Source organism: Schistocerca americana, chromosome 10 (genome assembly GCF_021461395.2).
Source record: "Schistocerca americana isolate TAMUIC-IGC-003095 chromosome 10, iqSchAmer2.1, whole genome shotgun sequence".
Lineage (NCBI taxonomy): Eukaryota > Metazoa > Arthropoda > Insecta > Orthoptera > Acrididae > Schistocerca > Schistocerca americana.
Window position 1 is genome coordinate 190,635,677 of NC_060128.1, and position 21,815 is coordinate 190,657,491.

At 41.8% G+C, this 21,815-nt stretch overlaps 1 protein-coding gene and 3 non-coding genes across 4 annotated transcripts in view; all 4 read right to left on the reverse strand.

The window, feature by feature from the left end:
- Positions 1-21,815, reverse strand: part of LOC124552377 (AF4/FMR2 family member lilli) — a 717,562-nt gene that overhangs the window by 244,111 nt on the left and 451,636 nt on the right. The gene's annotated exons all lie outside the window — the stretch shown is intronic.
- Positions 1,349-1,423, reverse strand: Trnas-cga. Its single transcript has one exon. It is a non-coding gene; the product is annotated as a tRNA-Ser (tRNA).
- Positions 2,252-2,326, reverse strand: Trnas-cga. The gene has a single exon. It is a non-coding gene; the product is annotated as a tRNA-Ser (tRNA).
- On the reverse strand, positions 2,854-2,928 carry Trnas-cga. The gene has a single exon. It is a non-coding gene; the product is annotated as a tRNA-Ser (tRNA).

The window sequence follows — 21,815 nt, forward strand, 5'->3', positions numbered from 1 at the left end:
GAAACTTGCAGAACTAGCACTCCTGAAAGAAAGGATATTGCGGAGACGTGGCTTAGCCACAGCCTGGGGGATGTTTCCAGAATGAGATTTTCACTCTGCAGCGGAGTGTGCGCTGATATGAAACTTCCTGACAGATTAAAACTGTGTGCCCGACCGAGACTCGAACTCGGGACCTTTGCCTTTCGCGGGCAAGTGCTCTACCAACTGAGCTACCGAAGCACGACTCACGCCCGGTACTCACAGCTTTACTTCTGCCAGTACCTCGTCTCCTACCTTCCAAACTTTACAGAAGCTCTCCTGCGAAACTTGCAGAACTAGCACTCCTGAAAGAAAGGATATTGCGGAGACGTGGCTTAGCCACAGCCTGGGGGATGTTTCCAGAATGAGATTTTCACTCTGCAGCGGAGTGTGCGCTGATATGAAACTTCCTGGCAGATTAAAACTGTGTGCCCGACCGAGACTCGAACTCGGGACCTTTGCCTTTCGCGGGCAAGTGCTCTACCAACTGAGCTACCGAAGCACGACTCACGCCCGGTACTCACAGCTTTACTTCTGCCAGTACCTCGTCTCCTACCTTCCAAACTTTACAGAAGCTCTCCTGCGAAACTTGCAGAACTAGCACTCCTGAAAGAAAGGATATTGCGGAGACGTGGCTTAGCCACAGCCTGGGGGATGTTTCCAGAATGAGATTTTCACTCTGCAGCGGAGTGTGCGCTGATATGAAACTTCCTGGCAGATTAAAACTGTGTGCCTGACCGAAACTCGAACTCGGGACCTTTGCCTTTCGCGGGCAAGTGCTCTACCAACTGAGCTACCGAAGCACGACTCACGCCCGGTACTCACAGCTTTACTTCTGCCAGTACCTCGTCTCCTACCTTCCAAACTTTACAGAAGCTCTCCTGCGAAACTTGCAGAACTAGCACTCCTGAAAGAAAGGATATTGCGGAGACGTGGCTTAGCCACAGCCTGGGGGATGTTTCCAGAATGAGATTTTCACTCTGCAGCGGAGTGTGCGCTGATATGAAACTTCCTGGCAGCTTAAAACTGTGTGCCCGACCGAGACTCGAACTCGGGACCTTTGCCTTTCGCGGGCAAGTGCTCTACCAACTGAGCTACCGAAGCACGACTCACGCCCGGTACTCACAGCTTTACTTCTGCCAGTACCTCGTCTCCTACCTTCCAAACTTTACAGAAGCTCTCCTGCGAAACTTGCAGAACTAGCACTCCTGAAAGAAAGGATATTGCGGAGACGTGGCTTAGCCACAGCCTGGGGGATGTTTCCAGAATGAGATTTTCACTCTGCAGCGGAGTGTGCGCTGATATGAAACTTCCTGGCAGATTAAAACTGTGTGCCCGACCGAGACTCGAACTCGGGACCTTTGCCTTTCGCGGGCAAGTGCTCTACCAACTGAGCTACCGAGGCACGACTCACGCCCGGTACTCACAGCTTTACTTCTGCCAGTACCTCGTCTCCTACCTTCCAAACTTTACAGAAGCTCTCCTGCGAAACTTGCAGAACTAGCACTCCTGAAAGAAAGGATATTGCGGAGACGTGGCTTAGCCACAGCCTGGGGGATGTTTCCAGAATGAGATTTTCACTCTGCAGCGGAGTGTGCGCTGATATGAAACTTCCTGGCAGCTTAAAACTGTGTGCCCGACCGAGACTCGAACTCGGGACCTTTGCCTTTCGCGGGCAAGTGCTCTACCAACTGAGCTACCGAAGCACGACTCACGCCCGGTACTCACAGCTTTACTTCTGCCAGTACCTCGTCTCCTACCTTCCAAACTTTACAGAAGCTCTCCTGCGAAACTTGCAGAACTAGCACTCCTGAAAGAAAGGATATTGCGGAGACGTGGCTTAGCCACAGCCTGGGGGATGTTTCCAGAATGAGATTTTCACTCTGCAGCGGAGTGTGCGCTGATATGAAACTTCCTGGCAGCTTAAAACTGTGTGCCCGACCGAGACTCGAACTCGGGACCTTTGCCTTTCGCGGGCAAGTGCTCTACCAACTGAGCTACCGAAGCACGACTCACGCCCGGTACTCACAGCTTTACTTCTGCCAGTACCTCGTCTCCTACCTTCCAAACTTTACAGAAGCTCTCCTGCGAAACTTGCAGAACTAGCACTCCTGAAAGAAAGGATATTGCGGAGACGTGGCTTAGCCACAGCCTGGGGGATGTTTCCAGAATGAGATTTTCACTCTGCAGCGGAGTGTGCGCTGATATGAAACTTCCTGGCAGCTTAAAACTGTGTGCCCGACCGAGACTCGAACTCGGGACCTTTGCCTTTCGCGGGCAAGTGCTCTACCAACTGAGCTACCGAGGCACGACTCACGCCCGGTACTCACAGCTTTACTTCTGCCAGTACCTCGTCTCCTACCTTCCAAACTTTACAGAAGCTCTCCTGCGAAACTTGCAGAACTAGCACTCCTGAAAGAAAGGATATTGCGGAGACGTGGCTTAGCCACAGCCTGGGGGATGTTTCCAGAATGAGATTTTCACTCTGCAGCGGAGTGTGCGCTGATATGAAACTTCCTGGCAGATTAAAACTGTGTGCCCGACCGAGACTCGAACTCGGGACCTTTGCCTTTCGCGGGCAAGTGCTCTACCAACTGAGCTACCGAAGCACGACTCACGCCCGGTACTCACAGCTTTACTTCTGCCAGTACCTCGTCTCCTACCTTCCAAACTTTACAGAAGCTCTCCTGCGAAACTTGCAGAACTAGCACTCCTGAAAGAAAGGATATTGCGGAGACGTGGCTTAGCCACAGCCTGGGGGATGTTTCCAGAATGAGATTTTCACTCTGCAGCGGAGTGTGCGCTGATATGAAACTTCCTGGCAGATTAAAACTGTGTGCCCGACCGAGACTCGAACTCGGGACCTTTGCCTTTCGCGGGCAAGTGCTCTACCAACTGAGCTACCGAGGCACGACTCACGCCCGGTACTCACAGCTTTACTTCTGCCAGTACCTCGTCTCCTACCTTCCAAACTTTACAGAAGCTCTCCTGCGAAACTTGCAGAACTAGCACTCCTGAAAGAAAGGATATTGCGGAGACGTGGCTTAGCCACAGCCTGGGGGATGTTTCCAGAATGAGATTTTCACTCTGCAGCGGAGTGTGCGCTGATATGAAACTTCCTGGCAGATTAAAACTGTGTGCCCGACCGAGACTCGAACTCGGGACCTTTGCCTTTCGCGGGCAAGTGCTCTACCAACTGAGCTACCGAAGCACGACTCACGCCCGGTACTCACAGCTTTACTTCTGCCAGGTAGGAGACGAGGTACTGGCAGAAGTAAAGCTGTGAGTACCGGGCGTGAGTCGTGCTTCGGTAGCTCAGTTGGTAGAGCACTTGCCCGCGAAAGGCAAAGGTCCCGAGTTCGAGTCTCGGTCGGGCACACAGTTTTAATCTGCCAGGAAGTTTCATATCAGCGCACACTCCGCTGCAGAGTGAAAATCTCATTCTGGAAACATCCCCCAGGCTGTGGCTAAGCCACGTCTCCGCAATATCCTTTCTTTCAGGAGTGCTAGTTCTGCAAGTTTCGCAGGAGAGCTTCTGTAAAGTTTGGAAGGTAGGAGACGAGGTACTGGCAGAAGTAAAGCTGTGAGTACCGGGCGTGAGTCGTGCTTCGGTAGCTCAGTTGGTAGAGCACTTGCCCGCGAAAGGCAAAGGTCCCGAGTTCGAGTCTCGGTCGGGCACACAGTTTTAAGCTGCCAGGAAGTTTCATATCAGCGCACACTCCGCTGCAGAGTGAAAATCTCATTCTGGAAACATCCCCCAGGCTGTGGCTAAGCCACGTCTCCGCAATATCCTTTCTTTCAGGAGTGCTAGTTCTGCAAGTTTCGCAGGAGAGCTTCTGTAAAGTTTGGAAGGTAGGAGACGAGGTACTGGCAGAAGTAAAGCTGTGAGTACCGGGCGTGAGTCGTGCTTCGGTAGCTCAGTTGGTAGAGCACTTGCCCGCGAAAGGCAAAGGTCCCGAGTTCGAGTCTCGGTCGGGCACACAGTTTTAAGCTGCCAGGAAGTTTCATATCAGCGCACACTCCGCTGCAGAGTGAAAATCTCATTCTGGAAACATCCCCCAGGCTGTGGCTAAGCCACGTCTCCGCAATATCCTTTCTTTCAGGAGTGCTAGTTCTGCAAGTTTCGCAGGAGAGCTTCTGTAAAGTTTGGAAGGTAGGAGACGAGGTACTGGCAGAAGTAAAGCTGTGAGTACCGGGCGTGAGTCGTGCTTCGGTAGCTCAGTTGGTAGAGCACTTGCCCGCGAAAGGCAAAGGTCCCGAGTTCGAGTCTCGGTCGGGCACACAGTTTTAATCTGCCAGGAAGTTTCATGTCAGCGCACACTCCGCTGCAGAGTGAAAATCTCATTCTGGAAACATCCCCCAGGCTGTGGCTAAGCCACGTCTCCGCAATATCCTTTCTTTCAGGAGTGCTAGTTCTGCAAGTTTCGCAGGAGAGCTTCTGTAAAGTTTGGAAGGTAGGAGACGAGGTACTGGCAGAAGTAAAGCTGTGAGTACCGGGCGTGAGTCGTGCTTCGGTAGCTCAGTTGGTAGAGCACTTGCCCGCGAAAGGCAAAGGTCCCGAGTTCGAGTCTCGGTCGGGCACACAGTTTTAAGCTGCCAGGAAGTTTCATATCAGCGCACACTCCGCTGCAGAGTGAAAATCTCATTCTGGAAACATCCCCCAGGCTGTGGCTAAGCCACGTCTCCGCAATATCCTTTCTTTCAGGAGTGCTAGTTCTGCAAGTTTCGCAGGAGAGCTTCTGTAAAGTTTGGAAGGTGGGAGACGAGGTACTGGCAGAAGTAAAGCTGTGAGTACCGGGCGTGAGTCGTGCTTCGGTAGCTCAGTTGGTAGAGCACTTGCCCGCGAAAGGCAAAGGCCCCGAGTTCGAGTCTCGGTCGGGCACACAGTTTTAATCTGCCAGGAAGTTTCATGTCAGCGCACACTCCGCTGCAGAGTGAAAATCTCATTCTGGAAACATCCCCCAGGCTGTGGCTAAGCCACGTCTCCGCAATATCCTTTCTTTCAGGAGTGCTAGTTCTGCAAGTTTCGCAGGAGAGCTTCTGTAAAGTTTGGAAGGTAGGAGACGAGGTACTGGCAGAAGTAAAGCTGTGAGTACCGGGCGTGAGTCGTGCTTCGGTAGCTCAGTTGGTAGAGCACTTGCCCGCGAAAGGCAAAGGTCCCGAGTTCGAGTCTCGGTCGGGCACACAGTTTTAATCTGCCAGGAAGTTTCATATCAGCGCACACTCCGCTGCAGAGTGAAAATCTCATTCTGGAAGCAATTTTCAAATTACCATTTATATGTTGAATATTGTTGTGTTGTTATTTGTACCTTGTGAGCTTTCAAGTACTAAAATTTTCTAAATGTAATAAATGCATTACAGATGAAAACAGTTAAATCTTAAGTAACCAACGAATATGTGAACTAATTGGTTTGCAGGTGACGCTGACGTTTATCGACTAGTAAAGGCCGGCCTGTGTGGCCGAGCGGTTCTAGGCGCAACCGTCTGGAACCGCGCGACCGCTACGGTCGCAGGTTCGAATCCTGCCTCCGGCATGGATGTGTGTGATTGCCTTAGGTTAGTTAGGTTTAAGTTCTAGGGGACTGATGACCTCAGAAGTAAAGTCCCATAGTGCCTAGAGCCATTTGAACCTTTTGGCTAGTAAAGTCATGAAAAGATCAAAACAAATTGCAAAACAATTTAGAAAAGATATCTGTATGGTGCGAAAATTGGCAGTTGACCCCAAATAACTAGAAGTATGAGCTCATCCACAGGCGTGGTAAAAGGAACCCGTTGAACACGATAAATCAGTTAAATCTAAAGGCCGTAAATTCAACTAAATACCCAGGAATTATAATTACGAACAACTTAAATCGGAAGAAATGCACAGAAAATGTTGCCGGGAAGGCTAACCAAAGACTGCGTTTTACTGAGAGGACACTTAGAAAATGTAACAGATCTTCTAAGGAGACTGCCTACACTACGCTTGTCTGCCATCTTTTAGAATACTGCTGCGCGATTTGGGATCCTTACCAGATAGAAACGACGGAGTACATCGAAAAAGTTCAAGGAAGGGCATCACGTCTTGTATTAACGCAAAATAGGAGAGAGAGTGTCACTGAAATGATACAGGATTTCGGATGGTCATCATTAAAACAAATGCGTTTTTTGTTGCGGAGCAATCTTCTCACGAAATTCCAATTACCAACTTACTCCTCCGAATGCGAAAATATTTTATTGACGCCGACCTGCACAGGGAGAAACGATCACCAAGATAAAATAAGGGAAATCAACGCTCATACGTTAAGATGTAGGTGTTCGTTCTTCATGCGCCCTATACGAAATTGGAATAATAGAGAATTGTGAAGGTGGTTCGATGAACCGTCTGTCAGACACTTAAATGTGATTTGCAGAGTATCCATGTAGATGTTCAGCTACACTATGTCGGCGATTGCTGCGCAAACCACCATTACTCTACCACGCAAACATAGGGGTTACACTCGTCTGGTGTGAGACGTTCCCTGGGGGGGCTCCACCGGGGGCCGAACCGCACAATAGCCCTGGGTTCGGTGTGGGGCGGAGGAGGGGAGAAGTGGACTGCGGTAGTCGTCGTGGGGTTGTGGACCACTGCGGCTGCGGCGGGGACGGAGCCTCTCCGTCGTTTCTAGGTCCCCGGTTAATATACCACACAATACAATACAATACAATACACGTAGATGTAGATTTGCAAAAACATATGTAGTTAAGTACAAGTATTTGCTCAATGCCAATAACTGCAGTCACAGTCGTGGTTATTTGTGAACTAGTTGTGTTTGTCATATTGCACCACCTTTGACTGATGCAGATATATGATTATTTTTTAATAGGTTCACCTCTGCTGTGCTCGAATGAAACTTTCTAATAATAATAATAATAATAATAATAATTATTATTATTATGTCAACAATTATTATTATTATTACGATTACGATTATTATTGCTTTCCTTTCTCAGATGTTATGTCTGGTTAAAAATTGAAAGTGACGCGAACATTGATCAAGCGTGACTTCCTTTTAACTGTACGGTAGATGTTACATTGCGTTTAGGAGCTTTCGGGTAATTGAACATGTATCAATAATTACAGATTTCTGTAGCTGCATATATACGTTTGGATATAGCTGTATTGCGTTGATGTACTGGTGGATATTGTGTGGTATGACTCCTATTGTTGATAGTATAATTGGTATAATGTCAACTTTATCCTAATGCCACATTTCCTTGACTTCCTCAGCCAGTTGGATGTATTTTTCAATTTTTTTCCCTGTTTTCTTTTGTATATTTGTTGTATTGGGTATGGATATTTCGATTAGTTGTGTTAATTTCTTCTTTTTATTGGTGAGTATGATGTCAGGTTTGTTATGTGGTGTTGTTTTATCTGTTGTAATGGTTCTGTTCCAGTATAATTTGTATTCATCATTCTCCAGTACATTTTGTGGTGCATACTTGTATGTGGGAACGTGTTGTTTTATTAGTTTATGTTGTATGGCAAGTTGTTGATGTATTGTTTTTGCTACATTGTCATGTCTTCTGGGGTATTCTGTATTTGCTAGTATTGTACATCCGCTTGTAATGTGATCTACCGTTTCTATTTGTTGTTTGCAAAGTCTGCATTTATCTGTTGTGGTATTGGGATCCTTAAAAATATGCTTGCTGTAATATCTGGTGTTTATTGTTTGATCCTGTATTGCAATCGTGAATCCTTCTGTCTCACTGTGTATATTGCCTTTTCTTAGCCATGTGTTGGATGCGTCTTGATCGATGTGTGGCTGTGTTAGATGATAAAGGTGCTTGCCATGTAGTGTTTTCTTTTTCCAATTTACTTTCTTTGTATCTGTTGATGTTATGTGATCTAAAGGGTTGTAGAAGTGGTTATGGAATTGCAATGGTCTCGCTGATGTATTTATATGAGTGATTGCTTTGTGTATTTTGCTAGTTTCTGCTCGTTCTAGAAAGAAATTTTCTTAAATTGTCTACCTGTCCATAATGTAGGTTTTTTATGTCAATAAATCCCCTTCCTCCTTCCTTTCTGCTTAATGTGAATCTTTCAGTTGCTGAATGTATGTGATGTATTCTATATTTGTGGCATTGTGATTGTGTAAGTGTATTGAGTGCTTCTAGGTCTGTGTTACTCCATTTCACTACTCCAAATGAATAGGTCAATATTGGTATAGCATAAGTATTTATAGCTTTTGTCTTGTTTCTTGCTGTCAATTCTGTTTTCAGCATTTTTCTTAGTCTTTGTCTATATATTTCTTTTAGTTCTTCTTTAATATTTGTATCATCTATTCCTATTTTTGTCCGTATCCTAGATATTTATAGGCATCTATTTTTTCCATCGCTTCTATGCAGTCGCTGTAGTTATCCAACATGTAATCTTCTTGTTTAGTGTGTTTTCCCTTGACTATGCTTGTAATTTCTGCTTCTTTTCATCTAATTGCTCTATCGCTTCTTGTTGTGAGATTTTACCGAACCTTTTTCGTTTTTCGTCTGACATTTCATTTCTTATAAATTGTGATAGCTGTCTGATGTCTTTTCTCAGTTTTTCTATTCTGATCTGTAGCCTGTGTTGCCATGCTGGTTTTGTGGGTTTCTTCTGTGTGTTGGTTGGTTCTGATCTCTGCCTAGTGTGTATATTTAGTGTAGTGAGTGCTCCTATATAGACCAGTAGTTGTAACTCTTCCATAGTTGCTTTCATTTATTTTGTTGTGCATGATTGTATTGATAGTTGTTGTTGTTTCGACTTGTGGGTTATTTGGCGGTCTATGCAAGATTGGTCTAATGTCTGTATTTGTGTCTTTGTATTCTATATATGTCAGCTGAAATTTTTCTTCTATATCTAACATGTGTGTCACTTTGTGTTCTATTTGTGCTTGTTCTGGTGGCTGTCTTAAGATTTTGTTTTCCTCTGACTGTTTAATTGATGCGTGTTTTTCTTTGTTTGTTTGCTCTGGGAAGTTTGAGTCCATTACTGTATTTTCTTCTTCTTCATCTGATTGCACATTATTTTGTTCCAGTATTTGTTGTACTTGTTGTTTTCTGACTGGGGTATCCTGTTATTTTTTATTATTACACAGATCTGATCAGCTAGTCGTTGTTCTGTTAAAAATTTTAATTCTGGGCATCTGGTAATAAATGTTGTATATACTTGTGATCTGTATCCAGTTGTGTTGGTTCCTAGGTTTGTTGCTTGGTAATAACAGAACATGAGGTGTCGATTAACCTCATCTGACCATCTGATCTTCTGTCTTTGTTTTCCTTCTAGGGTGGTTGCATGGAGCATATCCTGCAAAACACCTCTATTTGGATTTAAATCATTTTGCAGTTGGCTAGCAGTGTGATTACCATTGTGGGCAGGCATAGGGTTCAAGCGTCATCCCCGACCGTGACGGCGCTTGTCCGAGGCTTCTTTAGTTCTGTCCTGAACCAACTAATCACACTAAAGGTGGGGTTAGCCCTATTAGTGGTGTGTTCTTTTCGTCGCCTTTTACGACTGGCAGACCATACCGGAGGCCTATTCTTTTCCCGGGGCTCCACGAGGATTATTATTATTATTATTTCTTTACTTTCTCAGACGTTAAGTCTGGTTAAAAATGGAAAGTGATGGGGACCTTGATCAAGCGTCACTTCCTTTTAACTGTATGGTATGTGTTATATTGCATTTAGGAACTTTCGGGTAATTGAACAAGTGTCAATAATTACAGATTTCTGTAGTTGTATATACAAGTTTGGATGTAGCTGTATTGCATTGATGTACTGGTGGATATTGTGTGGTATGACTCCTGTAGTTGATAGTATAATTGGTATAATGTCAACTTTATCCTGATGCCACAAGTCCTTGACTTCCTCAGCCAGCTGAATGTATTTTTCAATTTTTTCTCCTGTTTTCTTTTGTATATTTGTTGTATTGGGTATGGATATTTCGATTAGTTGTGTTAATTTCTTCTTTTTATTGGTGAGTATGATGTCAGGTTTGTTATGTGGTGTTGTTTTATCTGTTATAATGGTTCTTTTCCAGTATAATTTGTATTCATCATTCTCCAGTACATTTTGTGGTGCATACTTGTATGTGGGAACATGTTGTTTTATAAGTTTATGTTGTAAGGCAAGCTGTTGATGTATTATTTTTGCTACATTGTCATGTCTTCTGGGGTATTCTGTATTTGCTAGTATTGTACATCCACTTGTGATGTGATCTACTGTTTCTATTTGTTGTTGCAAAGTCTGCATTTATCTGTTGTGGTATTGGGATCTTTAATAACATGCTTGCTGTAATATCTGGTGTTTATTGTTTGATCCTGTATTGCAATCATGAATCCTTCCATCTCACTGTATATATTGCCTTTTCTTAGCCATGTGTTGGATGCGTCTTGATCGATGTGTGGCTGTGTTAGACGATACAGGTGCTTGCCATGTAGTGTTTTCTTTTTCCAATTTATTTTCTTCGTATCTGTTGATGTTATGTGATCTAATTGGTTGTAGAAGTGGTTATGAAATTGCAGTAGTGTAGCCGGTGTATTTTGCTAGTTTCTGCTCGTTCTAGAAAGAGTTTTCTTAAATTGTCTACCTGTCCACAATGTAGGTTTTTTACGCCGATAAATCCCCTTCCTCCTTCCTTTCTGCTTAATGTGAATCTTTCAGTTGCTGAATGTATGTGATGTATTCTATATTTGTGGCATTGTGATCGTGTAAGTGTATTGAGTGCTTCTAGGTCTGTGTTACTCCATTTCACTACTCCAAATGAATAGGTCAATATTGGTATAGCATAAGTATTTATAGCTTTTGTCTTGTTTCTTGCTGTCAATTCTGTTTTCAGTATTTTTGTTAGTCTTTGTCTATATTTTTCTTTTAGTTCTTCTTTAATATTTGTATTATCTATTCCTACTATTTGTCTGTATCCTAGATATTTATAGGCATCTATTTTTTCCATCACTTCTATGCAGTCACTGTAGTTATCCAATATGTAATCTTCTTGTTTAGTGTGTTTTCCCTTGATTATGCTATTTTTCTTACATTTGTCTGTTCCAAGAGCCATATTTATATCATTGCTGAATACTTCTGTTATCTTTAGTAATTGTTTGAGTTGTTGATTTGTTGCTGCCAGTAGTTTTAGATCATCCATATATAGCAGATGTGTGATTTTGTGTGGGTATGTTCCAGTAATATTGTATCCATAATTTGTATTATTTAGCATGTTGGATAGTGGGTTCAGAGCAAGGCAGAACCACAAAGGACTTAATGAGTCTCCTTGGTATATTCCACGCTTAATCTGTATTGGCTGTGATGTGACATTATTTGAATTTGTTTGGATATTAAGTGTGGTTTTCCAATTTTTCATTACTATGTTTAGGAACTGTATCAATTTAGGATCTACTTTGTATATTTCCAATATTTGTAGTAACCATGAGTGGGGTACACTATCAAAAGCTTTTTGGTAATCAATGTATGCATAGTGTAGCGACCTTTGTTTAGTTTTAGCTTGATATGTCACCTCTGCATCTATTATCAGTTGCTGTTTACATCCTCGTGCTCCTTTGCAACAGCCTTTTTGTTCTTCATTTATAATTTTGTTCTGTGTTGTATGTGTCATTAATTTTTGTGTAATGACTGAAGTTAATATTTTTTATATTGTTGGTAGGCATGTTATGGGGCGATATTTACCTGGGTTTGCGGTGTCTGCTTCATCTTTAGGTTTCAGATAAGTTATTCCATGTGTAAGTGTATCAGGGAACGTGTATGGGTCTGCAATGTAACTGTTAAATAATTTAGTTAGATGTGAATGTGTTGAGGTGAATTTCTTTAGCCAGAAATTTGCTATTTTATCTTTTCCAGGGGCTTTCCAATTGTGAGTAGACTTAATTGCTTGGGTGACTTCATGTTGCAAAATTATCACTTCAGGCATTTGTGGTATCATCTTGTACGTACCTGTTTCTGCTTGTATCCACCGTGCATGCCTGTTATGTTGTACCGGGTTTGACCATATGTTGCTCCAGAAGTGTTCCATGTCTGTTATGTTTGGTGGATTGTCTACTTTAATGTGTGTGTTATCTATTGTCTGGTAAAATTTCTTTTGGTTTGTGATGAATGTTTGGTATTGTTTCCTTCTTTTTTCACTTTTTTTTCACTTTTTTTGCATCTTCTAAGTCGTTTGGCCAATGCTTGTAATTTCTGCTTCTTTTCATCTAATTGCTCAATCACATCTTGTTGTGAGATTTTACCTAGCCTTTTTCGTTTTTTTTCTGACATTTCATTTCTTGTAAATTGTGTTAGCTGTCTGATGTCTTTTCTCAGTTTTTCTATTTTGATCTGTAGCCTGTGTTGCCATGCTGGTTTTGTGGGTTTCTTCTGTGTGTTGGTTGGTTCTGATCTCTGCCTAGTGTGTATATTTAGTGTAGTGAGTGCTCCTATATAAACCAGTAGTTGTAACTCTTCCATAGTTGTGTTTTCATTTATTTTCTGTGTATGATTGTGTTGATAGTTTTTATTGTTGTTTCGACTTGTGGGTTATTTGGCGGTCTATGCAAGAATGGTCTAATGTCTGTATTTGTGTCTTTGTATTCTATATATGTCAGTTGAAATTTTTCTTCTATATCTAACATGTGTGTCACTTCGTGTTCCATTTGTGCTTGTTCTGGTGGCTGTCTTAAGATTTCGTTTTCCTCTGACTGTTTAATTGATGCGTGTTGTTCTTTGTTTGTTTGCTCTGGGATGTTTGAGTCCTTTACTGTATTTTCTTCTTCTTCTGATTGCAGATTATTTTGTTCCAGTATTTGTTGTAGTAGTTGTTTGATGTTTTCTAATTCTGACTGTCATTTTTGATTATTACACGGATCTGATCAGCTAGTCGTTGTTCTGTTAAAAATTTTAATTCTGGGTATCTGGTAATAAATGTTGTATATACTTGTGATCTGTATCCAGTTGTGTTGGTTCCTAGGTTTGTTGCTTGGTAATAACAGAACATGAGGTGTCGATTAGCTTCATCTGACCATCTCATCCTCTGTCTTTGTTTTCCTTCTAGGGTGGTTGCAGGAAGCATATCCTGCAAAACACCTCTATTTGGATTTGAATCATTTTCCGGTTGGCTAGCAGTGTCGTTACCATTGTGGGCAGGCATAGGGTTCAAGCGTCGTCCCCGACCATGACGGCGCTTGTCCGAGGCTTCCTTAGTTCTGTCCTGAACCAACTAATCACACTAAAAGGGGGGTTAGCCCTATTAGTGGTTTGTTCTTTTCGTCGCCTTTTACGACTGGCAGAACATGCCGGAGGCCTATTCTTTTCCCGGGCCTCCATGGGATTATTATTATTATTATTATTATTATTATTATTATTATTACTACCATAACTGGTAGTTGCAAAAATTAGACGGAGGTAAATAGACATCATTGGCCATTTTTGTGTTTGGTATGAGTAGTACTGAGGAGGGTTAAAATAATTTACGTTTCAGAATTGGGGTGCAGCTGGAAAAAGTTTGAGAACCCTGCTATGCACTTAAATTGACACTGGATGCTATTAAAAAATTTCTCTTTGAGAAACGCTTTTCTTGGTGTTGCAAGTCTCCATTTTATATCTTCTCTACTTCGACAATCGTCCGTTACTTTGATGCTCAAATATCGGAATGGTTCTACTACTGTCAGAATCTCATTTCGTAATCTAATCCCCTCAGCATCACCTGATTTAATTCGACTACGTTCCATTACTCTTGTCTTACTTAAATCGTGTGCTTGTGTTGGACCATACTCCTAATTTGGATGCATCCACACAAGCTACGTGGCTGCCCTACGCTTTGTCTGCATCGTCGGCTTCCCGGTGCTCATGCTCCCCACTACCTCGCATCACATATCTATGCGCCTGTCATCTCGTGATAATCGAGAAACAAGCTCCCTCTTACCTAGTATCCTAGATGTGTGCACCCGTAAAACAAGTAAACGTATGCAAATTCTGTCGCTCTCACTGCTGCCTGCATCTGGAAAAGCTGCCCTGCGCTCCGCGCACGGATTCAGTGCCTTGGTGCTTTTTAATAAATTGCTTGAAGCTTTTTACTTTCGTCAGCCTCATAGCCTCGTAACTCTTCTCCAGTTTTTCCTCTGTCAGACAAAAATGCAAATACCTCTACATTCTGCCAGTTACGCGTATCTCTTTTTCCGTTTCTCAGTCACGCCTCTCTCTCTCTCTCTCTCTCTCTCTCTCTCTCTCTCTCTCTCTCTCTCATATTATATACCGCTTGGTCTGAGGGGTCTTGCCACGGTTCGCGCGGCTGCCCCCGCCGGAGGTTCGAGTCCTCCCTCGTGTGTGTGTGTGTGTGTGTGTGTGTGTGTGTGTGTGTGTGTGTGTGTGTGTTTTGTCTGTAGTGTAAGTTAGTTTAAGTTGGATTAAATTGTGTGTAGGCTTAGGGACCGATGACCTCAGCAGTTCAGTCCCATAAGACCTTACCACAAATTTGAAAATTTTTTTTAGACTTTAGCATGTGATCTGTCTTTGTTGTCCTACCTCTCATAAACTAATGTAAACTGTACTTTCCCAACCGCAGTTACCAGTGTTTTCCGTTGTTCATGTTTTACTTACCCCTGGGTATTCTATCCCATGGCGTTCAGAACATAACATAAAATACATGGAACGCCTGGTTAGACGAATGAGGTGAAAGTTACGTAAAACAGTAGAAAAAAATTTCTTTTGTGCACTGTTGTATTCGGTACCTGTTCATTCTTATCCGCTGCAGCCTATTTATCTCCAGCTTTCTGTCTTTACAGAACCTATCGCAAGCTGCTGTCTCAGCTCTTTGTCACCCACTATTTATTTTAATCTAAAGCAACGTTCCAAACAAATATTTTCAGAAGAGACTTCCCAAATTCCACATTTAAGTTAAAGAAAAGCTTTTCCTCCTTTTGCGAGTTTTTGTTTTAAGCCTCTTTACTTCTGCCATCGTCAGCTAATTTGTAGCGGAAACAGCTGAACTCGGCTACTACTTTTGTAGCGTCTCGTTTCTTTATCAAATTCTTGCAACATGGATCGATGTAATTAGACTACACTTCATTTTCCTTATTTTACCAATGGTTATCTGAAAACCTCTTTTTAAGACACTGTCCATTGCGTTCAAATTTTCATCCAAGCGCTTTGCCATTCCTGGTGAAACTGCAGTAGGGGTGAGTATTGTGACGTGTTGTTCCTGACTGGAGGAAGAAAATATTTAGCTTTTAGGAAAATAATGTATGCAATGCATTTAAGAAAGGTTTGCGTCAGCAGACACTTCGCAACAAGTGTCGTGACGCAATGCGGCTATTAGCTTAAAACACTGACAAAATGTATCGTTCACATCCACTTTTTTCTTTAATTTATGCCATCGCAATTTTGATGTCCTCTCGATGTATCGTGCCCTCGTCGCTGTTGTACATCTTCATTGTTTTAAAGCACTGAACACGAAAATATTTTATACTGACTTCCATGCACAAGGTGGCAAAAACTATGAATTCGCACTTAGTAGAAAAATAAAGCAAAACTTCTACTTTGTAGTAGGGAAAAGACCAAACGCGACAAGCTATCGGCCGTTTTGCTTCCAAACAATGTGTGCACAATCCTAATACGCTAATCTGGTTTAGGAGTTTAATATTTCACGTCTGTGTATGTAACCCAAGAGGATCCGATAAAGGACTGCAGACACATTTATACGAAAATTAACTTCTTATTCAATAACAACAACAATAATAATAATAAATTACACAGAGAAATTACTCTTAAATCTGTTGATTACTGAAACACAAGTAGTAGTAATGAAGTGAACATCAGAACAGGAAGACCTCGTTTCCCTACTTTTGTTTTAGAAAGTGAATAATAGTTACATGTAATCTTTGCTAGTTTTCACTATAACAATCTGTAACATTACATTTTTATTTTACACGGCATAGCTCTCATACAGTATAATCATTTATCACAGCTTTATTTACCGGATTCGTCTTATCTTACCGCCTCTAGCAACCTCTGTAATACAAGTTAAATACAGTTTCTTGTTATACGTTTAAATGACAGCATTCCATTTATGTATTCTTCAATTCTTTTTCTTAAATTGCAAAAAATTCTCCGAAAAATAAAGTGTTTTCAATTGTGAAACACTCTTCCAAGGTGCAACATTGTCACTTACCAAGGAACAAATATTCTACTGAAATTTAACACCATTTGAAGGCAGAAAACTTTGTCAATATTGTATTTAATCGTCTGTGTGTTACATTATTACTCTATTCCACATGAATAAAAAGTGAAATAAAACGAAGCGAAAGCGTTATCAAAAACTAGTTACAAGTTAAAAACATCTTGAAATAGAAGCTTCTATGAAGTGTAGCTTTTACGTCAACGTGTTGTATGGTTCAAAATAGTATTTAACACACAAGTGAACTCTCTTCCTGAAGAATTAACAATGAAGCCCATATAGCTTTAATATATTAAATGGAAATTAAATATGTACACCACCAAATATTTATAAAAGTTGCAAGAAACACAGCCTCACGTCCAGCAACAACAAGAACCGTAGAAAATGGCAGAAACTCCTTATGGCAGCTTCTAGTACGCGTTCGTTCATGTGATTGTGAAGTAAGTCACTCACTAGACTGAAGTACTAACCGAAAAGCATGGTGTGTTGCCTGGTACTCCATCCTCTAGGTACGACGCTCTCCCATGTCTATAGTACTAAACAGCTATCCCGGAACCCGTTGTACTTCCAGGTTGCCTATATAAAGGTTTTCAGGGGCAGCTAAAAAATAAAATTTTCAATATTTCGCGTAATTGCTGACCGAATTTAACATTTGATATGCTGTCATAATCTGCTTATTAAGACGTATAATTTTATGTTACGAGTTTAACACAACAACTATTACAGTTAGAAACTGTGTGATTGTCTTGAGGCAGCCCAATTCACAGCACGCAGTTACCCAGAGATAATCCATTATTTGGCAAAGAGAGCCTTTAGCGACATACAGTAAATAATTTCAAAGCTTTACGAATCGTTCTGTCACTGACTATCCCCCCCTCGCTCCACAAAATAGTAAAGGGAAAAAAGTTTTTTCCTTAATATATCTTCGCTGTTGATGCAGTCAAAATTCCAGCATCAAGCATCGCGTTTAAGTTTATTACGTCGTTACTGTGGGCTCTATTCGCAATGCAGTTTATCCACACTTGACTGTTTCTGCGCAATTACTGTACTGCACGTTGTTTAGGAGACATGATGATATAAAGATTTACATACATGAAAAACTAGCTCCTTCTTAAAACAGAGGGCGAATTATCCACACTATATTCGGCTAGTGATTTGCAATGAGACCACTCCGTGACTTCCAGTAACAGAGGCATTATCTCAGTCCTTTCTTTCACTTTTTCTCGTTTACGTGCTTAAACTCATATATTTGACTCATTAACACATGTATAGAGGTATAAGAGGTTTGAAGCTGTTTTATACTTGAGAGTTCGATGCTTTAAAGAATTACTGGTTCACTGGGGTAATAAGTGATTCGACACAACATTTTTCCAACGTTATAAATGTTTACACATTAGACGGCTATCCGTGCGACGTTTTCTGTGCCTGCTGATTATCAGTTATGATTGAAAATGGCGTGGAAATGAAGCAAGTCCGTTAGCAGCAGTGGGTGTTTCCGGCAAGACTTCTTTTTAAACATTTGCTAGCTAGGAGGAGCCACCAAGGGACATAGAAGACGCACTTAAGTGCAAAAACTGTAAGGGAGACAAACAGAAGAAGCTATGTATGGTTAGAAATTCACCAAAATTATTCGAAGAATCTAGCTAATGCTGTGTAAAGTACTTTCTCCATCGAGCACTCCACAATTCTTGAGAGAACTGATACATAAAGGTGTGCTCGTACCAGCAAAGATGCTGTCGATTTCATGAGAGGCGTGGCAATGAAATGAGTGCATCGTCTGATGTTTTTAAATTTTCATACGCGCTAAAGCATGAAACCTTTCGCAGCGTTCCACTTCAAAACAGGTAAAGCCCGAAGCAGCAGTCGTGGACTCTATAAACAGATAGTTTTAACCCTCGGAGGCATCAGTGTTATTTTACAAAATGTTTTATTTCAGCGAATCCAACCCATAAATATACAGTAAATGTATGCTCTTTCGTTTTTCATATATTCTTTGCTCGATTCATTACAACTACCTTGTTTTCCGTAAATCTTTCACTTCCCACAGTACCTAGCTGATCCAATACACCTGACTTTCTCCTTATCAGAACTCGCAATGGCATGTTAACACTCCAGGATTGTTTTGAGATTAGTGACTGTCCACGTTCAAGATGACCTCCTCGATTTGATGAAGATTGTTAAAACGCATTAACCTACTAACATCTACGTCAGTGTAGCCAAGAACTGGCAGATGCGATGAAACATTTGCATGTATTGGGGAAGGTTCTAAAGTCGGGTGTATCGGTACCGCATGCTCTAAGCCAAAATCACAAAAATCAGCTGGTGGCCACTGGTGGCCATATGGGCATCTCTGCTTGCTCCTTATCAATTGGCTCGTGAACAAGACCGACGATTCTTATCCTGTACCCCTACTGGTCTGCTGTCTTTACGCTAACATATGGAAAAGAAAGGAATGGTTGAGCGCAAACAAAGCAGCTACAAAGACCTGAGGGCATTCAGCAAAGATAATGTTATGCATGTGGTGGAACAGCGGCAGTGTGGTGTACTACGAATTGCTTCCCCGAGGTGCTGACATTTACTGTCGACAAGCCAGACATCTTGCAAATGCAATCCACAGACAACGACCAGATAGACTGCGTGAAGTGACAGGCTGCGAAGAAACATTATACAGTAGTCGGGTTGGTAAATCATTCGGCACCCACTTTATTGGTCTAAACCTGCGCCCTCAGATTTTCACTTTTTTTGCTATCTATCGAACAACCGGCAAGGAACTTCCTCTTCGGATGAAAATGCGCTCCAAACACGGCTCGATGAGTTGTTCGCCTCAAAAACCACGTGATTTCTCAATCGCGGAATCTGAAAATTACCACAGCGTTAGCAGACTGTTGTAAATAATAAAGGAGAATATATTACTGTTGACTGATATCTGTTGGGTTGTGGTTATTAAACGCTAGGAACTTATGCACCAACCTAATAAATGAGAGAGCACACATTTCTAGATGAGCGAACCAACATATTCCTTCCACCTACGCATATCTCCTGAAAAGACCGCGAAGGTAAAATTAGACAGCTCCGATCCGCACCAAAGGGTTAACAGCAATCGAGTAATCGTTTTTGCCACGAACCATGCGCGACTGGAAGAGGAAAGTGACAGTGGTACACAAAGTAATCGTCGCCACACACCATGAAGTGGCCCACAGAATATTGCTTAACATGCGAATGTAGAACCTGTGTTCAGCACTTTATCGAAATCAATATTATGGTTTTTAAATATGGTATAGAACAAAAAGAACAATCTACTGATGTAGCTCTTTAAGAAAATGAAGATACTAAAATACAAAAGATGCTCTTTTTTATAGGCTTCATGATGATCCAAATAATAAAAATAGTAGTTGCTGGGTCTGCACGTTGAGTAAAATTCAAGTCTGTAATATTGCTGCTAGTATCTTGAATGTCTGATCACTCGTACGAGCTCGTTGGCGCTTATGATATACCTACAAACTTTTCGCAAGTTAGGATACAACTTTTTCATTTTCGCTCCTCAAATTAGTAGCTACGGCAGCCGCGTGCGGACGCATGGCCTAGAGCAGGGATAGCAGCCGATGCGGTGGGCGCCGGCAACGCGCAACATGCAGCACGGCGAGCACGGCGGTCCGGCGGGTAGCCCGCTTTCCAGGCGCTGCCTTGCGTCTGAGTCTACTCGCTACCCCAGTTGCGTCAGCGAACGTTTCATTCGTATGCTTTTTAAACGGGTACTGAGCTTCTAGGTGTATTTAAAGTCCGCTGACGGGTCTTAAAACTTATTTCAAATGTTAGTAAGTTCCATTTCCATTACTTATGACAGCGACAATCATTTGTCACGTAAGACATATTTTCCAAGGAGAAGAGAATTTTTAGAAATGAGACATGAAACTAACAGTGATAATCCTTATCTATTTTCAGAATGAGATTTTCACTCTGCAGCGGAGTGTGCGCTGATATGAAACTTCCTGGCAGAAGTAAAGCTGTGAGTACCGGGCTTGAGTCGTGCTTCGGTAGCTCAGTTGGTAGAGCACTTGCCCGCGAAAGGCAAAGGTCCCGAGTTCGAGTCTCGGTCGGACACACAGTTTTAATCTGCCAGGAAGTTTCTTATCTATTTTGTCTATTGTGATATTTTTTCACTTCGTAAGGAGTATTTTCGTTCATGCCCGAGAGAGGAAACATTCTGGCAGGCAGTTTGAATCTGCCAGCAACTTTTGTTATTCCTTTCTAAGTCCTCTGAGCTGTAGAGTCGAAGACTGATTCTGGAAACGAACCCCTGCGCTATGGGGTTAATCCGTACCTCCTTAGCGCCAGTCAACCCCCATCCCCGCTTCTTTAACGAATTGAGTTCCCACGAACAGATACAAACGTCTGACTACCTTACAAACGAGCCATGTGTTCGATAGGTGACGTTAAGCGTATATGCGACAAATAGTGTATGCAAGGTTTGAAATTATGAATAAAATTAGCTGGAAATAGTTGACTGCCTTATAAAATTCTGGGTTAGTATAGTCAGGGTAAATTCCGCTCAGTTTTTACCAAAAGCTAGTTTTTCACACATCTAAATGTTTATGACATATATCCTCAATTGTGTGTCACAAAATGATACAAGAGGACCGTTCAAAAAGTAGAGCAACACACTTTTTTCTCTGTCGATTTCTGTTGAAAAAATGCGGTATTCGTCGTGGGACATCGTGGAATATCCCCACTTGTGCTCCTACAGCTTCATGAATTTCTGATAGGTGGGGCACTGTACGTAGTCTTCAACATGGCGTCTGCAGTGGAGCTGCGTTTCAAGGAGAGACATCGTGACGGTACGTGACATAAATGGACATCTGGAGAAAGGGAAAGGAAGTTTTTGTTATGAGACGTGTGAATTATAAATTATTTCAAGAGTGTGTACGTGTGCCCGATGTATAACAAATAGTAAAGAACGTAAGTTATAATTATCAAAACACAAATATCGATGTAATTAACAAAACACAGTTTTTTTGGTGTAATCTCTATGTAACATGGGCCATGAAGAGCAGAGACAATGCTTTGATTGAACTATCTCTCCTGTTTTGTTTAATCTAGCGGTAGGCCGCCATTGTAGTGCTGTCTGGTAATTAACGTAAGTTTTATCTGTATTTTTGAAAAATACAATAAAAATTGTTATTGGAAAGTGTGTATTATTAACTTAGTTGTCACTTCGCATGATCGCAACCATTAATTATAATTAACAAAATTTTTACAGAACTTCATAGTGCAGGGAGCTCATCTACCCTAACAGGATTTAGTCGGCCATTACGATGACTGCATTATTTAAATAAAATTTGATATCACAATATTAAATGTAAATGCGAGAGACTTTTAAGTTTTGATCTTTCATTAATTTCTAAGTTAAAATTAATTTCAGTTACCAAAAGTCACAGCACTGAATGAGTTCAGTATGTTTCATTTTGGCCGCGTAACGGCAGACGAGATTCTCTGCAGTTTTGCCTTGCAAATAATAAACAAGAAATATTGAAAAGCATTACATTCCGCAACATCTCAGTTAATCTTTGTGACATTTGGTACATAAATAACCAGTAGCTCCTGAGACCCATATTAATAATTAAAGTTTGCGTAAGAATAAGCATAT